The 18,698-nt window shown below is 36.2% G+C and overlaps 1 protein-coding gene across 21 annotated transcripts in view; it reads right to left on the minus strand.

The window, feature by feature from the left end:
* SPIDR (scaffold protein involved in DNA repair) overlaps positions 1 to 18,698 on the minus strand; it is a 470,799-nt gene that overhangs the window by 387,808 nt on the left and 64,293 nt on the right. The window lies entirely within an intron of this gene.

Here is an 18,698-nt window from a genome sequence, read left to right on the forward strand (position 1 = left end):
CACCGGTATAAATCTTCATGACTGCGGACTTGGCAACCAATTCTTAGATACAACATCAAATGCATGAGCAACAGAAGAGAAAATAGATAAAAATTGGACTTCCCTAAAATTTAAAACTTTTACACTTTAAAGAACACTATCAAAAAGTGAAAAGAAGAGGTTCCATACATCTGTATATCTGAAGGTGGTTGGATTAGACCTCGGAAGGCAGTATAATCATGGGAGCAGCAGCAGAACCAGGGGAATGGCAGCATTGCCAATCCCGGTGGTTCCAGAAGTGGTAGTGGCACCTGCAACCCCAGCAGCAGAGGCAGAACATGCTATCCTGGTACCCCTGGAAGCAGTAGTAGCACCCACAATTCTGGTAGTGACAATGGCACCAGCAACCCCAGTGGCACAAGCATCTACAATCGTGCTGGTAATTACTCTACAACGGGGATGGAGGGTGAAAAGTGAGGGCTCTCAAACATAGCCAAGAGGCAGCACTGGTAAGAGAAATCAAAAACTTGTGCTATAACACCACCTGCTAAAAAACAAAAGAAAGGCCTCTAATTCCAACCTGTTGAACTGTTAAAATCAAAGTAACCAAAGCTTTACCTAAATAAGAAATGTGTTTGCTACTTCAAATGTGCTGGCAGAGGCACATCTCATCAAACACCATGAAAAATTACAGTAATATGGTATCACAGACAAAAAAAAAAATTCTCCAGCAACCAAACTCAAACTCACAGAAAACTAGGATCTAACTCACAGAGAATTCAAAAGAGCTGCTATGAAGAAATCCAACAAGCTACAAGAAAACTCAGAAAGGCAACTCAATTGAATAAAATTAATGAACAGAAGGAGTACACTACCAAATAGACTGAAATTCTGAAAGAGAATGAAACAAATTCTGGAGCTGAAGAACTCAATAAATGACATGAAGAATACATTAGAAAGCATTGGAAATAGAGCACATCAGAGGGAAGACAGAAAAAAGTGATGTGGAAGATATGAATCCAGAAATAATTTAGAGAGAAGAGGAGAGAGAACTAACATTTTTAAAGAGTGAAGAAATCTTACAAGATCTATCAGACTCCACTAGCAGAGCCAACATAAGAGTAACAGGTATTCCAGGAGAAGAGAAGCAGAAGGGGGCAGAGATGTTATTTAAAAAAATCATAGCTGAGAACTTCCCAAACCTGGGGAAAGAACGAGACATACAAGTCCATGAAGCTAATAGATCGCCTTACTATCTTAGTGTAAAAAGACCTCTCCCAAGACACATTATAATGAAGGTGTCAAAAGTCAGTGATAAAAACAGAATCTTAAAGACAGCCAGGGGAAAAGACAGTAATCTGCAAAGGAACCCCCATTAGACTAACAGCAGATTTCTCAGCATAAACTCTACAGGCCAGGAGATAGCAGAATGACATAGTCAAAGTATGGAAAGACAAAAACTGTCAGCCAAGAATACCCTATCCAGCAAAGTTATCCCTCAGATACGAAGGAGAAATAAAGGCTTTCCCAACCAAACAAAGGCTGAGGGAGTTCACCACCACTAGACCTGTGTTACAAGAAATGTTGAAAGGAGTTCTTCTATCTCAAAGGAAATGACAAAAGGCACATAAAACTTTGAGTAAGGTGATAAATAGACCAAATCAGGATATTTTAACTGAATTTTAGAATGAGGTGTTAAACACCTAATTACAGCATAAAGGTTAAAGGAAAGTATTAAAAATAACTATTCCTACTATAATTTGGTAGCAAACTCACAGCATAACAAGGGATAATTTGTGACAACAAAAATATAAAAGGAGAGAAAAAAATGATGAAAACTGTGTAGGCAAATCAAGGTAAGTTGCTATCAGCAGAAGAAGGACTATTTTGTCTATAATAAGACGTTTTATATAAACCTCGTGGTAACCACAAAACAAAAATCTAGAGCAGAGAAACAAAACATAAAAAAAGGGGAAACTGAACAAATCATCATAGAAAACCACCAAACTAAAAAAGAAAAGAGCAACATGAAGAAAAAGAAACAATGGAGACACAAAACAACCAGAAAAGACTAAATGGCAGTAGTAAATTCTCATATATCAATAACCACACTAAATGCAAATGGATTGAACTCATCAAACAAAAGTCACACAGTGGCTGGATTGATTAAAAAACAAGACTCAACTATATGCTGCCTTCAGGAGACTCATCTCTGCCCCAAAGACTCAAAATGAAGGGGTAGAAGATGATATTCCAAGCAAATGGTAAGCAACAGAAAGTGAGTAAAGCCATGCTTGTATCAGACAAAATAGACTTCAAGCCAAAAATGGTAACAAGAGACAAAAAGGTCATAATACAATGATAAAGAGGCCAATACATCAAGAAGATATAATAATCATAAATATACATGCTCCCAACATCCAAGCACCAAAATATATTAAGCAAATACTAACAGATCTGAAGGAGAAATAGACAAGGGACTTCAACCTCACTGTCAGCAATGGACAGACTGTCCAGACAGAAAATCAACAAGGAAACTTGCTGGACTTGAACCACACTTTAGAACAAATGGACTTAACAGACATATAAAACATTCCATCCTACAGCAGTAGAATACATTTCTTACCAAGTACACATGGAACATTCTCTAGGATAGATCATGTAACAGGCTACAAAACTAATCTTGGCAAATATAAGAAGACTGAAATCATACCAACTATATTCTCTACCAAGTATATACCACAATGGCATAAAATCAGAAATCCACAAGAGGAGGAAAGCGACTAGACCTTCAAATATGTGGGAACTAAACAACACACTTCTAAGCAACCAATGGATCAAAGAAGAAATCAAAATGAAAATAAAAAATTATCTCAAAACAAATGAAAATAAAATATATAGTTTTGTGAGATGCAACAAAAGTAGTTCTAAGAAGAAAGTTTATAGCAATAAATGCACATATTAAGTAATCAGAAAGACTTCAAATAAACAACCTAACTTTATACCTCAAAGAACTAGAAAAAGAGGAACAATTAAGAGCAAAGTTAGCAGAAAGGAAGGAAATAATAAAAATCAGAGTGGAAATAAATGAAATAGCAACCAGAAAAACAACAGAAAAAATTAACAAAACTAAAAGCCAGTTCTTCAATAAGATGAACAAAATTGACAAACCTGGCTAGATTAAGAAAAAAAGAGAGAAGAGAAAATTATAAATGAAAGAGGAAATAATACAAGTGATACTAAAGAAATACAGAGAATTATAAGAGACTACTATGAACAATTATACACCAGCAAGTTACATAAACTATCAGAAATGGATACATTTCTGGAAACATACAATCTACCAAGACTGAATCAGAAAGAAACAGAAAATCTGAACAGACCAATAACAAGTCAAGAGATTGCATCAGTAATCAAAATACCTCCAACACAGAAAACTCCAGCACCAGACAGCTTCACTGGTAAATTCTACCAAACATTTAAAAAATAACTGACACCAATCCTCTTCAACTCTTCCAAAATATCGAGAAAGAAGGAACACTTCCAAACTCCTTCTGCAAAGTGAACACTACCTTGACACCAAAACTAGATAAGGATACCACAAGAAAAAAAAACTGTGGACCAATATCCCTGATGAATATAGATGCAAAAATTCTCAGCAAAGTATCAGTAAACCAAATTCAAGAACACATTAAAAGGATTAATCACCATGACCAAGTGGGATTTATCTCTGGGATAGAATGATTCAACTTATGCAAATCAATAAATGTAATTCATAACATCAATAAAATGAAAATTAAAAATCACATGATCATCTCAATAGATGCATAAATAGAATTTGACAAAATACAATATCCTGTCATGAAAAAAACCCTTAACAAATTGAGTATAGAAGGAACATACTTCAACATAAGAAAGGTCACAATATATGACAAACAAACCCATGGTTAACATTATACTCAACGGAGAGAAATTAAAAGTGTTTTTTCTGAGATCAGGAACAAGATAAGTCGTCCACTGCCACCACTCCTATTCAATATAGTATTGGAAGTCCTAGCTACAGCAATCAGATAAGACAAAGAAATAAAAGCATTCAAATTGGAAAGGAAGACATAAAACTGCCCCTATTTGCTCATGATGTGATCTTATATATAGAAAATCCCAAACAGTAAAGCAAAAAATTGTTGCAATTAATCACCAATTTCAGTAAAGCAGCAGGTTACAAAATCAACTTACAGAAATCATTGGTATTCCTTTACACTAATGATAAAGCATTGGAAAAGGAAATAAAATTATCCCAATCACAATAGCATCAAAAACCACAAAACACTTTAGAACAAATGTAACCAAAGAAGTGAAAGATCTGTATAATGAAAACTACAAGATTTTGCTGAAAGAAAAAAGACACAAATGGAAAGACATCCCATGTTAATGGATCAGAAAAATAAATATTGTTAAAACAGTCATCAACCCAAATATACAGATTCAACACAATCCCTATCAAATACCAAAGGCATTCTTCTCAGAAACAGGAGAAACAATCCTAATATTTATTTGAAACCACAAAAGACCCCAAATAGCTAAAGAAATTCTGAGAAAAAAGAACAGAGTTGGAGGTATCACACTTCCTGATTTTAAACTATACCTCAAAGCCATGGTTATAAAAACAGTATAGTACTGGCACAAAATTAGACACATAGACCAATGGAATGGAGTAAAGCGGCCAGGATTAAACCTTGGCATATACGGTCAACTAACAGTTGAAAGGGAACAAAGAACACCCAATGGAGGAAGGATAGCCTCTTCAACAAACAGTGTTGGGAAAACTGGAGAAACATGCAGAACAATGAAACTGGACCCCTATCTCACACCACTCACAAAAACTAACTCAAAATGGATCAAAGACGTAAACATAACACCTGATACCATAAAACTCCCAGAAGAAAACATAGGGAAGAAACTCATCAATACTGTTCTTGGCAACAATACTTTGGACATGATATCAAAAGCACAAACAAAAGTGAAAATCAACAAATGGGACCACATCAAACTCAAAAGCTTCTGCACAACAAAAGAAACAACGAACAAAATGAAATGGCAGCCTACAGAATGGGAGAAAAAAATTGCAAACCATATAGCCGATAAGGGGTTAATATCCAAAAACATGAAGAACTAACACAATAACAAAAAAACCCTCAAACAACCTGATTGAAAAATGGGCAGAAGAATTAAAGAGACATTTTTCCAAAGGGGGCATCAAAATGGCCAACAGGCATGTGAAAAGATGCTCTAAATAACTTGTCACCAGGGAGATGCCAATAAAACCCACAAGAGATATCACCTCACACCTTTTAGAATGGCTATCATCAAGAACACAAGAGATAACAAATGCTGGTGAGGATGTTATATACCGTTGTTGGGAGTATAAGTTAACTCAGTCACTATGGAAAACAATACAGAGGTTCCTCAAAAAATTAAAAATAGATCTACCATATGATCCAGCAATTCCACTTCTGAGTATATACCCAAAGGAAATGAAAACAAGATTTCAATGAGATATATGCACACCCATGTTTAACTCAGCATCAGTCACAATAGCCAAGATATGGAACCAACCCAAATGTACATCAATGGACGAAGAGATAAAAATGATGTGGTATATATACAGAATGAAGTATTACTCAGCCACGAGAAAGGCTATCTTGCCATTTGCGACAATATGGATGGACCTGGAGCACAGTATGCTAAGTGAAATAAGTCAGAGAAAGAAAAGTACTGTATGATATCACTTATATGTGGAATCTAAAAATCTCAAACTTGTAAAAAAATCAGAGAGGTAAAATAGTAGTTACCAGGGGATAGGGGGTGGGAGGATAAGACTGATGGTGTTTAAGAGTACAACCTGTAATGAGTATAAAATAAGCCAGAGATCTAACGTACAGTATAATTAATATAGACAATAATATTGTACTATAATGATATAATGTGATAAATACTGTTTCAATGGCATATTACAATATATAAATGTATCAAAGTAATATGCTGTACACCTTAAATTTACAAAAGGTAACATGTCAAAATTTATAAAACAAAAAAAGATGGAAATCACAATCTTTTTTTAATCACAACCAAAAAAAACCCCAGAGGTTCTGGAAAAAGTAGGCATTAAAAAACAAAAAATGACATCTATGGACAACTAATCTTGGACAAAGGAGCTGAGGGCCTACAATGGAGAAAAGAAAGTCTCTTCAACAAATGGTGCTAGGAAAACTTGGAAGCCACATGTAAAAGAATGAAAATTGACCGTTCTTTTTCATCATTCACCAAAATAAACTCAAAATGGATCAAAGACCTAAAGATTAGACCTGAAACAATAAGTCTTCTAGAAGAGAATACAGGCAGTACACTCTTTGACATCAGTATTAAAAGGATCTTTTCAGACACCATAACTCCTCAGACGAGGGAAACAATAGAAAGAATAAACAAATGGGACTTCATCATACTAAAGAGCTTCTTCAAGGCAAGGGAAAACAGGATTGAAACAAAAAAACAACCCACTAGTTGGGAAAAAATATTTACAAGTTATTTATCTGACAAAGGGTTAATCTCCATAATATATAAAGAACTCACACAGCTCAACAACAAAAAATCAAACAACCCGATCAAAAAATGGGCAGGGGACATGAACAGACATTTCTCCAAAGAAGATATATGGATGGCCAACAGACACATGAAAAGATGCTCATCATTACTAATCAGCAGGGAAATGCAAATCAAAACTACACTAAGGTATCACCTTACACCTGTTAGAATGGCAAAAATAACTAAAACAAAAAGTGACAAATGTTGGAGAGGTTGTGGAGAAAAAGGAACCCTCATACACTGTTGGAATGCAAACTGGTGCACTATGGAAAACAGTATGGAGATTTCTCAAAAAATTAAAAATAGAAATACCTTATGACCCAGCCATCCCACTACTGGGTATCTATCCAAAGAACTTGAAATCAGCAATTCCAAAAGTCCCATGCACCCCTATGTTCATCGCAGCATTATTTACAATAGCCCAGATGTGGAAGCAACCTAAGTGCCCATCAAGTGATGATTCGATAAAGAAGATATGGTATATATATATATATATATACACACACACACACACACACACACAATGGAATACTACTCAGCCATAAAAGAGGATAAAATCGTCCCATTCACAACAACATGGATGGACCTTGAGGGTATTATGTTAAGCGAAATAAGCCAGATAGAGAAAGACCAACTCTGTATGACTCCACTCATAGGTCCAAGTTAAACATACAGACAAAGAGAACTGATTGGTGGTTACCAGGGGAAGGTGGGGGTGGGGGGAGGGCACAAAGGGTGAAGTGGTGCACCTACAACATGAGTAACAATAATGTACAACTGAAATTTCACAAGGTTGTAAACTATCATAATCTTAATAAAAAGTTAAAAAAAAAAACCTCTTACAACTCAGTAAGAGAGAGACAACCCAATTTAAAAAATCAACAAAGGACTTGAATAGACATTTCTTCAAAGAAGATATACAAATAGCCAACCAGCACATGAAAAGGTGGTCATCCTCATTAGTCATTAGGGAAATGCAAACTGAAAGCACAATAAGATACCACTTCACACCATTAGGATGGTTATAACAAAAAAAAAAGGAAAATAACTGATGGCAAGGAAACAGAGAAATTGGAACCCTCATGTATTGCTGGTGGGAATGTAAAATGGTGCAGTAGCTATGGAAAACAGGTTGGTGGTTTCTCAAAAAGTTAAACGTAGATCCAGAAATTCCATTCCTTGGTATATACCCAAAATAATTTAAAACAGGTACTCAAACTTATGCTTGTACACCAATGTTCATAACAGCACTATTCACAATAGCCAAAGGGTTAAAACAACCAAAATATTCATCAGTAAATGAACTGATAAACAATTTATGGTATATCCATAAAATGGAATATTATTCAGTGATAAAAAGGAATGAAGTGTTGATATATGCTACAGCATGGATGAACGTCAAAAACATTATGCTAAGAAAGAAGCCAGACAGGTCAAATATTGTAATATTCCACTTATATGAAATATCCAGAACAGGTAAATTCATGGAAACAGAGAGAACACCACTATCTTGCAGGCAACTGGGGAAAGAGGGGAATGGGGAGTGGATGCTTAATGGTATGGTGTTTTCTTCTTTAGTGATGAAAATGTTTTGGAATGAGATATAGGTGGTGGTTGCACAACATGTGAATGTACTAAGTGCCACTGAATTATTTACTTTACAAAGTTAATTTCATGCTATGTGAATTTCACCTCGATAAAATACCTTTTCTTAAAAAAAAAAAGTAAATTGAGAGATGTGGTAAGCAATAGCATGTTGCTAGGGAAGTGTATGTGGCAAGGATAATAGTTAAGTAAGTTTCTCTGGACAACTAGTGGACAGACATCCATTAAAAGAGAGAAACACAGCAATCAAAGTGTATCAACTTAGCAATATATTAAAATGTATGGTCACAAAAGAGTAAGGAAAAAAAAGAACAGATAACCTCTCACACTAGTGCTCTTCCTTAACTGACTGTTACTTATGGCTAGTGCTCTGTACCATCTCCTTGGTGAGATAAGTGACTTTAGTAATTAAAGTACTACTCTAATGCACTTTTTCATATTTACTTATCATTTTGGTATATTAAACAATTCACATACTTTTACTTGACACAAATATAATCATCTCCTTGACCCCAGTGTATTATTTTAATTATATTTTAAAGAAAATCAGTAGTAACTGGAGTGCTAACCACTAAAAGCACAAGATTATAAGATAATGGTTTTCACCATTTAATCAGATTAAGTGCAAAACCTTACAAATAAACCTGCTGCCTTCTAATTCGGATTAAATGATATGACATCAGAGGACTTTCCACATGAAGGGGCACACATAGGGTTTCTTGAAAAGAACTTCAAAGAGTAGAATAATTTCAAATACAGAAGGGGGCATTAGTGTTAATGGGCCTCCCATATCTCATTAGTGATTACCTCTACTCACTCTGCCCTGACTTCTTTCTTTGACTCTGGAACTTCTTGTCACCTCCTACTTAATCTCCTCAGTGATTATTTTCTCCAGTTCTCTCTGGAAGGGACTATTTTTAAACTACAGTAACAGTGGCAGAGCCCCAGAATCTCTTCCTTTATGTTTATTTAATTTAATTAATTATTTTGGTGAGGAAGATTGGCCCTGAGCTAATATCTGTTGCCAATCTTCCTCTTTTTGGGGAGGAAGATTAGCCTTGAGCTAACATCTGTGCCTATCTCCCTCCATTTTGTTTCTAGGATGCCACCACAGCATGTCTTGATGAGCAGTGGGGTATCTGTTGCCAATCTTCCTCTTTTTGGGGAGGAAGATTAGCCTTGAGCTAACATCTGTGCCTATCTCCCTCCATTTTGTTTCTGGGATGCCACCACAGCATGTCTTGATGAGCAGTGGGGTAGGTCCACACCCAGGATCCAAACCCATGCACTCTGGGCTGCCGAAGAGGAGCACACAAACTTAACCACTACACCACCAGGCCAGTCCCAAGAATCTCCTCCTTTAAAATGCCGTAACAGGTAGCCCTCTCCAGCCCTATTAGGAGACAACACCTGAAAAATCTAGTATGTTTAAGAAAAGAAAATCCATAATCTGATTGTCCTTAGGATAAACAGTCAGCTAAGTTAGTCTTTCTAGGCTATAACTGGTGAGCCTGGGACCAGTTCTTAAATGTGTATCTAAATGCTGACCATTGGAAAAGAGTACATTCATTCAATTAAATGGAAAGTAAACAGTTGTACTTTTCGCTACTGTATAAAAGAAACTGTGTGGATGTTGACTTGATTCTTTTGTGAAAAGACAAAGGAACAGTCAAAAGAATAGAGATAGTAAAGTTGTTTAACCATTATCTTATTATCAATTTTAGTTCTACTAGAAGCCTTCTTTCTTCTCCTTGGATAACCGCTGAAACAGAGCTGAGAGCCATGAAAAGTTCAACAACCTACATGTCTCAGAGGTGTCCGGGAGAAAAGCACAAAGAGGAGACAGTGTTCCCACATTAGGGTATCAGGGGACCCAAGACTGGCAGAGTCCTCCATTCTCAAGGAAAAAATACAAATCCCAGATGCCTGTGTCACAGCTGTTGTAGTTCCAGAAGCCAGGGAAGAAAAATCAGGGAAGATTTTCTAGAGCACCTTTAGATGTCTCTATGGCTGTGAAACTCAAAAAGCTGGTTTGGATCAGCAGACTATTTTAGGTAAATCCTTGCCAAAATATTTATAACCTGAAAAAAAATTTCATTGCAAATTATGTTTTAAAATTTCTGGCATTTGAAAAAGGAAAAATAAACTGTGACCAAACTACTGAAATTAGTCCATGAGAAACAAATCTTACTCTTCTAATTTCTCTTGTGGGCTCGTTTCTTCATACTTTCTAAGAATTCTTACACTTATGTATACTACTATTTTATTCTTCTTGCCCCAGAAATGCAGATTCAAAGCAAAGAGAAAAAGATATTTCCTTATGTTGCTTTAATTTTAATATAGTACCGCTAAACAACTACTCTCTAAATCAACATCAACCCAGTGTGCTCTCCCAAATTCCAAGTGACATCAACCACTCCCTGTACATTCTCAATTTAACACTCTAAAATAAAATTCATTTTCTTCCTTAAAAAAACCAGTTTTCCATTTAATTTTTAAATATCTCTTTATAATACTGTTACTGGCTAAAACGTGTCCCCCCAAAATTCATATGTTGAAGTTTGACATATTCACTGGCCGTTCATAAAGCATCATTTATGAAGTGTCTGTTATGATCTTCCCCCAATTAACTGAGTTATCCTTTTAATTGCTGTAGGGGTTCTCTAAAGTCTGGATGCAAGTCCTTTACAACACGTTTTGCTATTATTTTCTCTATCTCTTAATGGTGTCTTGCAAAAAGCAGAAATTTTTTTATTTTGATGAAGCTTAATTTATAGTTTTTTTTCCCTACACTTCCTGCTTTTTGTACCCTGTCAAAGAAAGCTTTGCCTATTCCCTACTTTTTTGTTCTAGAAGGTTTATGGTTTTAGCTTTTACATTTAGATCTATGATCCATCTTGATTTAACTTTTATGTATAGTGTAAGGCAGGAAGTGATGGTGAATTTCTATCCATATGAATATCCAATTGCTCCAGCACTATTTGTTTAAAAGTTTTTCTTTTCCCACATTGGATTGCTTTCTTTGTCAAAATAATTTCTCAGCTCTCTATTCTGTTCATCCGTCTACCTGTATATCTTTATGCCAGTATCACAATTTTGATTACTGTAGCATTAGAGTAAATCTTGAAATCAGGTAGTGTGAGTCATCTACTTTGTAATTCTTCTTCAAAACTGCTTTGCAAAACACAGCTTCTTTGTATTTCCATATGAATTTTATAATCGCCTTGTCAATTTCTACCAAAAGAAAAAACCACCTAACAATTTAGCCACATTGAGGTAGGTGAGCGAGGCTGAGACACAGTCTCACAATAAACCCTACCCCTGGCATGGCAACCCACAATCGAGAGGTAACTCACAAACCCAGAGCTTCTCCCTGACAAGTGAAGGATTCATACCCACATCAGGCACCCCAACTGTTAAGTCCTGCAGTTGAGAGATAAGCCTCCAAAACACCAAGCTTTGAAAACTGACAGACATGCCCACAAGACCCAAAGAGCAGTAGAGAAGTGAGAAATCTCTCTTAAAGGGCTCACATGCAGACTCACTTGCTCTAGGGCCCAGCACAGAAGCAGCCATTTGAAAAGCACCCAGATTTTATGTCAAAGAGATTCATTTACTAATCTTAAAGATCCTATATGAGGGAGCCTGGGCCTGCTGGGACACTCTCTGGGGACGGAGGCACTCTCAGGTGCCATTTTTGTGCTCTCCCTCTACCTTGCTAAAGATGGTGTTGGTGCCATTTCTTTTCTAACCTCGACTTTTTTCTTTTTCTTCATGGTGGGTACTGATGTGGATTAAGGCTGCCCCAGGTAGAGAAGCCCAAGGTGACCTGGCCTACATGCCAAACTATATGACCCGGTGGATTTTTATGGTATGGATTAGGGCTGCCCCAGGGAGAGAAGCCCAGGGCATCCTCACCTACATGCCGATCTATATGGCCAGATTCGTATCTAAAGTTATATGACCGCACAATAACCAGACCCCATCTGCACTGAAATCATTTAATGACTTTTTACATCATCTTTTCTTTTTCCAGTAAAAATAAGTCACATACCCATGTCTTATAAGTTTAGCCCTAACCCTCAACTCGGGGCAGCAGCAGGAGCTCTGACTGCCCATGGGTCCTGTCCCCATGCAGCAGCAGCAGAAGCTCTGACTGCCCATGGGTCCTGTCCCCATGCTATTCCACACTATTCTCTAAATAAAAAGAGCACCACTGCCAGATCTTGAGAGTCCAAGAAATCTTTCTTTCGACGACTCAGCTCACTGACCCCACATCAGGTACCATCTTTACTCTCCGACAGTCACCATTTTTGCACTCTCTCTCTGCCTTGCTAAAGCCAGCAGTTGTCACTTTCTTTTCTTTTTCCTTAGATGGTGCCATATTCACATTCTCCCTATGCAATGCTCCACAGCACCAGTGTCTCCCAGAGGGGAATTTTTACACATATCTAGTGCCCTGGTTTTTGCAGCTATAGCCCAGGGGTACCTCTTGATCACCTGGCTCTGGAAGCCAGGGTGGCTTGCATTCCTGGTTCTCCACAACAACTGGAAAGAGAGTTCTTAGCAAGCTACGACACCCAGGGCACTACACTACACAAAAAGCAGACTGAAATATACCCAGTCTATGTGCTTCAGCCTGATGGGTAGGCTTCAGGTTTGGCACATATTTGGAAGCTGCAAAAGTGCTCTCAGGGAACAAAGGCAGAGGGATGTCATCATTGCACCCTCCCTCTGCTTCACTACCGCTGGCTGGTATCTCCCAGAAAGAAGCTTATACACTAGTCTGGAGCTCCGATTTTTGTGACTGTTACCCAGGGTATACCTCCAGATCTGGTGGCCAACAGGGCTTATGCTTGTGGTCCCACAGGACTGCAAATATTTACATACAGTAGTTCCCCCTTATCTGCAGGGGACACATTCCAAGACCCCCATCAGATGCCTGAAACTGTAGATAGTACCAAACCCTACATATACTATGTTTTTCCCTATACAAACATACTTATGATAAAATTTAATTTATAAATTAGGCACAGGAATACATTAACAATAACTAATAATAAAGTAGAGCAATTATAACAATATATTAGAGGATATAGAGGATTACCATAGATCTTAGCAACCTCACATGTGATTTCTTCTCTTTCCTTCTTAAGTCAAGAACTTTCACCTTTTCACTTGAAGCACTTTATGGCTTCTCTTCGGCATATCCAGATTGCCAGCATCATGACTCTTGCACTTTGGAACCATTATAAAGTAAAATAAGCGTTACTTTAACACAAACACTGCGATATGGTGACAGTCAATCTGATAACCAAGACAGTTACTAAATGACAAACGAGAGGGTAGGGTACATGGCATGATGCTCATCCCAGGTGAGGCTAAGCAGGACAGCGTGAGATTTCATCACACTACTCAGCATGTATGCAATTTAAAACTTACGAATTCTTCATTTCCGGAATTTTCCATTTAATATTTTCAGACTGTGGTTGACCAGAGGTAACTGAAACTGCAGAAAGTGAACCCATGGGTAAGGAGAGCCTATTGTACTTTAAAAGTTGCTGCCTGAAGGTCTGGTTTCAGATCAGCATGAATCTAGGTGCTGACTCAGATCCCTCCCTTTGGGACCATGACAGGTCTTGGCATACCTTCAACAACTGATAGCTATTAAAAATAAAACAGGCTGCTTGGACAATCATAAAGGTTTGAGAAACAACCAGGAACTAGGGAAGGGTTGAACAATAAAGTTCATCAAAGCTGGGAGAGGTAGCTGTTTCGCAGAATCACAGAGAGTCAAGCAAAATAAGGAAAAACAGGAATAAGTTCCAAATGAAAGAACAAAATGAAACCTCAGAAAAAACCCTTAACGAAACAAAGATAAATCATTTACCTGATAAAGAGTTCAAACTAATGGTCATAAAGATGCTCACTGAACTTGGGAGATGAATGGATGAGCAGTGAGAACTTCAACAAAGAGTTAGAAAATATAAGAAAGTCCAAAGTAAAACGCACAGAGCTGAAGAATATAATAACTGCATTGAAAAATATACTAGAGGGGCTCAACAACAGATTGGATAAAGCAAAAGAAATGATCAGTGAACTCTAACACAGGGCATTAGAACTAACCCAATCAGAGCAGCAGAATGAAAAAAGTGAAGACAGCATAAGGAAGTTACGGGACAACATTAAGCAAACTAACATTCACATTATAGGAGTTCCAGAAGAAGAGAGAGAGAAAGAGGCAGAAAACTTCTTTGAAGAAATAATGGCCAAAATCTTCCCTAGATTGGCAAGGAAACAGACATCCAGATCCAGTAAGCCCAAAAAGCTCCCAATAAAATTAACTCAAAGAAAGCAACACCAAGACACATTATAATTAAAATGTCAAAATTTAAAGACAAGGAGAGAATCTTAAAAGCAGCAAGAGAAAAATAACTTCCTAGGTACAAGGGAACCCTGATAATGCAATCAGCAGATTTTTCAGCAAAAACTTTACAGGCCAGAAGAGAGGTGGCATGATATATTCCAAGTGCTGAAAAAAACAAATTCCAACCAAGAATACTCTACCTGGCAAAGTTATCATTCAAAATTGAAAGAGATATAAGGAGCTTTCCAGACAAGCAAAAGCTAAAAGAGTTCATCACCACTAAACTGGCATTATAAGAAATGTTAAAGGGATCTCTCTAAGCTGAAAAAAGGGTGCTAATTAGTAACTCACAAACATATGAAAATACAAATCTCACTGGTAAAGGTAAATATATAGTAAAGGCAGTCAATTAATCACTTATAAAGCTAGTATGAAGGTTAAAAGACAAAAGTAGTAAAAAACAACTAAAACTACAATAATTAGTGAAGGGATACACAAGATAAAAGGTGTAAACTGTGACATCAAAAACAGAACATGTGGGAGGGGAAAGAGTAAAAATGTAGAGATTTAGAATGTGTTCAAACTCCAGTTGTTACCAACTTAAAATAGACTCATAAATATAGGCTGTTATATGTATGCTTCATGGTAACCACAAAGCAAAAACCTATAGTAGATATACTGAAGATAATGAGAAAAGAGTCTAAGAATACGACTAAAAAAACTCATCAAAGCACAAAGGAAAAGAGCAAGAGAAGAAGAAAGGAACAAAGGACAGAAAACAACAACATTGCAAAAAAAGGAACAAAGGACAGAAAACAATTAACAACACTGCAAAAGTACACACCTATCAATAATTACTTTAAATATAAGTAGACTAAAATCTCCAATCAAAAGACACAGAGTAGCTGAATGGATTTAAAAAAGACTCATCTAAAGCTGCCTACAAGAGATTCACTTTACATGTAAGGACATACACAGATCGAAAGTGAAGGGTTGGAAAAAGATATTCCATGCAAGTGGAAACCAAAAGAAAGCTGTAGTAACTATAGTTATAGCAGACAAAACAGATTTTAAAACAAAGACTGTAAGAAGAGATGAAAAAAGGCATTACATTATGATGAAGTAATCAATCTACAAGAGAGTGTAACATCTGTAAATATTTATGCACCCAGTATAGGAGCATCTAAATATATAAAGCAAATACTAACAGACCGAAACAGAAAAAATAGACAACAATACAATAATAGTAGGGGGCTTTCACACCCCACTTTTATCATGGATAGATCATCCAAACAGAAAATCAATAAGGAAATATCAGCCTTAAGTGACATGTTAGACCAAATGGACTAAAGAGATATAAACAGAACATTCTATCCAAAAGGAGTAGAAAACACGTTCTTCTCAAGTGCACAAGGAACATGCCCAGGATAGATCATATGTTAGAACACAAAACAAGTCACTAAATTTAAGAAGACTGAAATAATATCAAGCATCTTTTCCATGCACAATTGTATGAAAATAGAAATTAGTTACAAGAAAAAAACTAGTAAATTCACAAATATGTGGAGATTAAACAATATGCCACTAAACAACCAAGGGGTCAATAAAGAAATCAAAGGAGAAATCAAAAAGTACCTTGAGACAATGAAAACGGAAAGACAATGTACCAAAATTTATGGGATTCAGCAAAAGCAGTTCTAAGAGGGACGTTCATAGTGATGAATGCCTACCTCAAGAAGAAAGGAAAATCTCAAATAAACAACCTAACTTTACACCTCAAGGAACTAGGGAAAAAAATAAACAAAGCCCAAAGTTAGTAGAAGAAAGGAAATAATGACGATCAGAGCAGAAATAAATGAAATACGGACTAAAAAGACAATAGAAAAGATCAAGGAAACTAAGAGCTTGTTCTTTGCAAAGATAAACAAAACTGACAAATCTTTAAGAGGGCTCACCAAGGAAAAAAGGGAAAGAACTCAGATAAATAAAATCAGAAATGATGGCAGAGACACAACTGATACCACAAAATACAAAGGATCATAAAAGACTACTATGAACAATTATAAACCAACAAATTGGACAACCTAGAACAAATAGATAAATTCCTAGAAACATACAGTCTTACAAGAATGAATCATGAAAAAACAGAAAATCTGAACAGACTGATTACAGCAAGGAGATTGAATCAGTAATAAAAACCTCCCAACAAACAAAAGTCTAGGACCAGTGGCTTCACTGATGAATTCTACCAAACATTCATATAAGAATTAATACCAATCCTTCTCAAAGTCTTTCAAAAAACAGAAGAGGAGGGAACACTTCTAAACTTATTTTTCAAGGCCAACATTACCCTGATACCAACATCAGCCAAGGACAACACAAGAAAATTACATGTCAGCATCCCTGATGAACATAGATGCAAAAATTTTAACAAAATATTAGCAAACCAAATTTAACAATACATTAAAAGGATCATATGCTATAATAAAGTGGGCTTTATTTCACAGGATGCAAGGATGGTTCAACATCTGCACATCAATCAACATGATACACCACATTAACAAAATGAAGGATAAAAATCATATGATAATCTCGATAGATGCAGAACTCTCATTTGACAGAATTCAACATCCATTTATGATAAAAACTCTCAACAAAGCAGGTATAGAGCGAATGTACCTGAACATAATAAAGGCTGTACATGACAAGCCCACCACTAACATCCTACTCAACAGTGAAAAGCTGAAAGCTTTTCTTCTAAGATCACAAACAAGACAAGGATGCGCAATCTTGCCACTTTTCTTCAACATAGTACTGGAAGTCCTAGCCAGAGAAATTAGGCAAGAAAAAGAAAGGCATCCAAATTGGAAAGGAAGAAGGAAAACTGTTCCTATTTGCAGATGACATATTGTACATAAAAAAGGATCAAGACTTGATGAAAAACTGTTAGAATAAATGAATTCAGTAAAGTTCTAGGATACAAAAATCAACATCCAAAAATCTACTGCAATTCTACATACTAACAACAAACTATCAAACAGAGAAATTAAGAAAACAATCCCATTTACAACTCCATCAAAAAGAGTAAAATACCTAGCAATAAATTTAACCAAGGAGGTGAAACATCTGCAAACTGAAAACTATAAGACATTGATGAAAGAAATTGAACAAGCCACAAATAAATATCCAGATATTTCATTCTCATGGACCTCCCTGACGGTTTTGGTGATAAGTTTTTGGATGTGACTACAAAAACAAAGGCCACAAAAGCAAAAATAAACAGTGGAATTACATCAAACTAAAGAGCTTCTGCACAGCAAAGAAAATCAACAAAATAAAAAGGCAACCTACTGAATGGGAGACTATATTTACAAATCATATATCTGATAAAGGGATAATATACAAAATATATAAAGTACTCATACAACTCAACAGCAAAAAAAACCGGTCCAATTAAAAAATGGGTAGAGGATCTAAATAGACATTTTTCCAAAGAAGACATACACATGGCCAACAGGTACAGGAAAAGAAGCTCAATATCACTGATCATCAGGGGAATGAAAGTCAAAACCACAATGAGATTATCACCTCACACCTGTTAGAATGGCTGTTATCAAATAGACAAGAAATGTGTTAGCAAGAATGCAGAGAAAAGAGAACCTTTGTGTACTGTTGGTGGGAATGTAAATTGGTGAAGGCACTAGAGAAAACAGCATGAAGTTTCTTCAAAAAATTAAAAATAAAACTACCATGTAGTCCAGTAATTCCATTTCTGAGTATTTATCCAAAGAAAATGAAAACACTAATTCTAAAAGATGTATGCACTCCCATGTTCATTGAAGCATTATTTTCAATAGCCACAATATGGAAACAATCTAACTGTCTGTGATATATATATCATGTCTTCTTTATCTATATATATAATGGAATACTATTCAGCCTAAAAAAGAATCTAATCTTGCCATTTGCCACAACATAAGTGGATCTTGAGGGCGTTATGTTAAGTGAAATAAGTTACACAGAGAAAGACAAATACCATAGAATCTCACTTATATGTGGAATTTTAAAAACAAAAACAACAACAACAAAAACCAAGCTCATAGAT

Source organism: Equus asinus, chromosome 12, assembly GCF_041296235.1.
Source record: "Equus asinus isolate D_3611 breed Donkey chromosome 12, EquAss-T2T_v2, whole genome shotgun sequence".
NCBI lineage: Eukaryota > Metazoa > Chordata > Mammalia > Perissodactyla > Equidae > Equus > Equus asinus.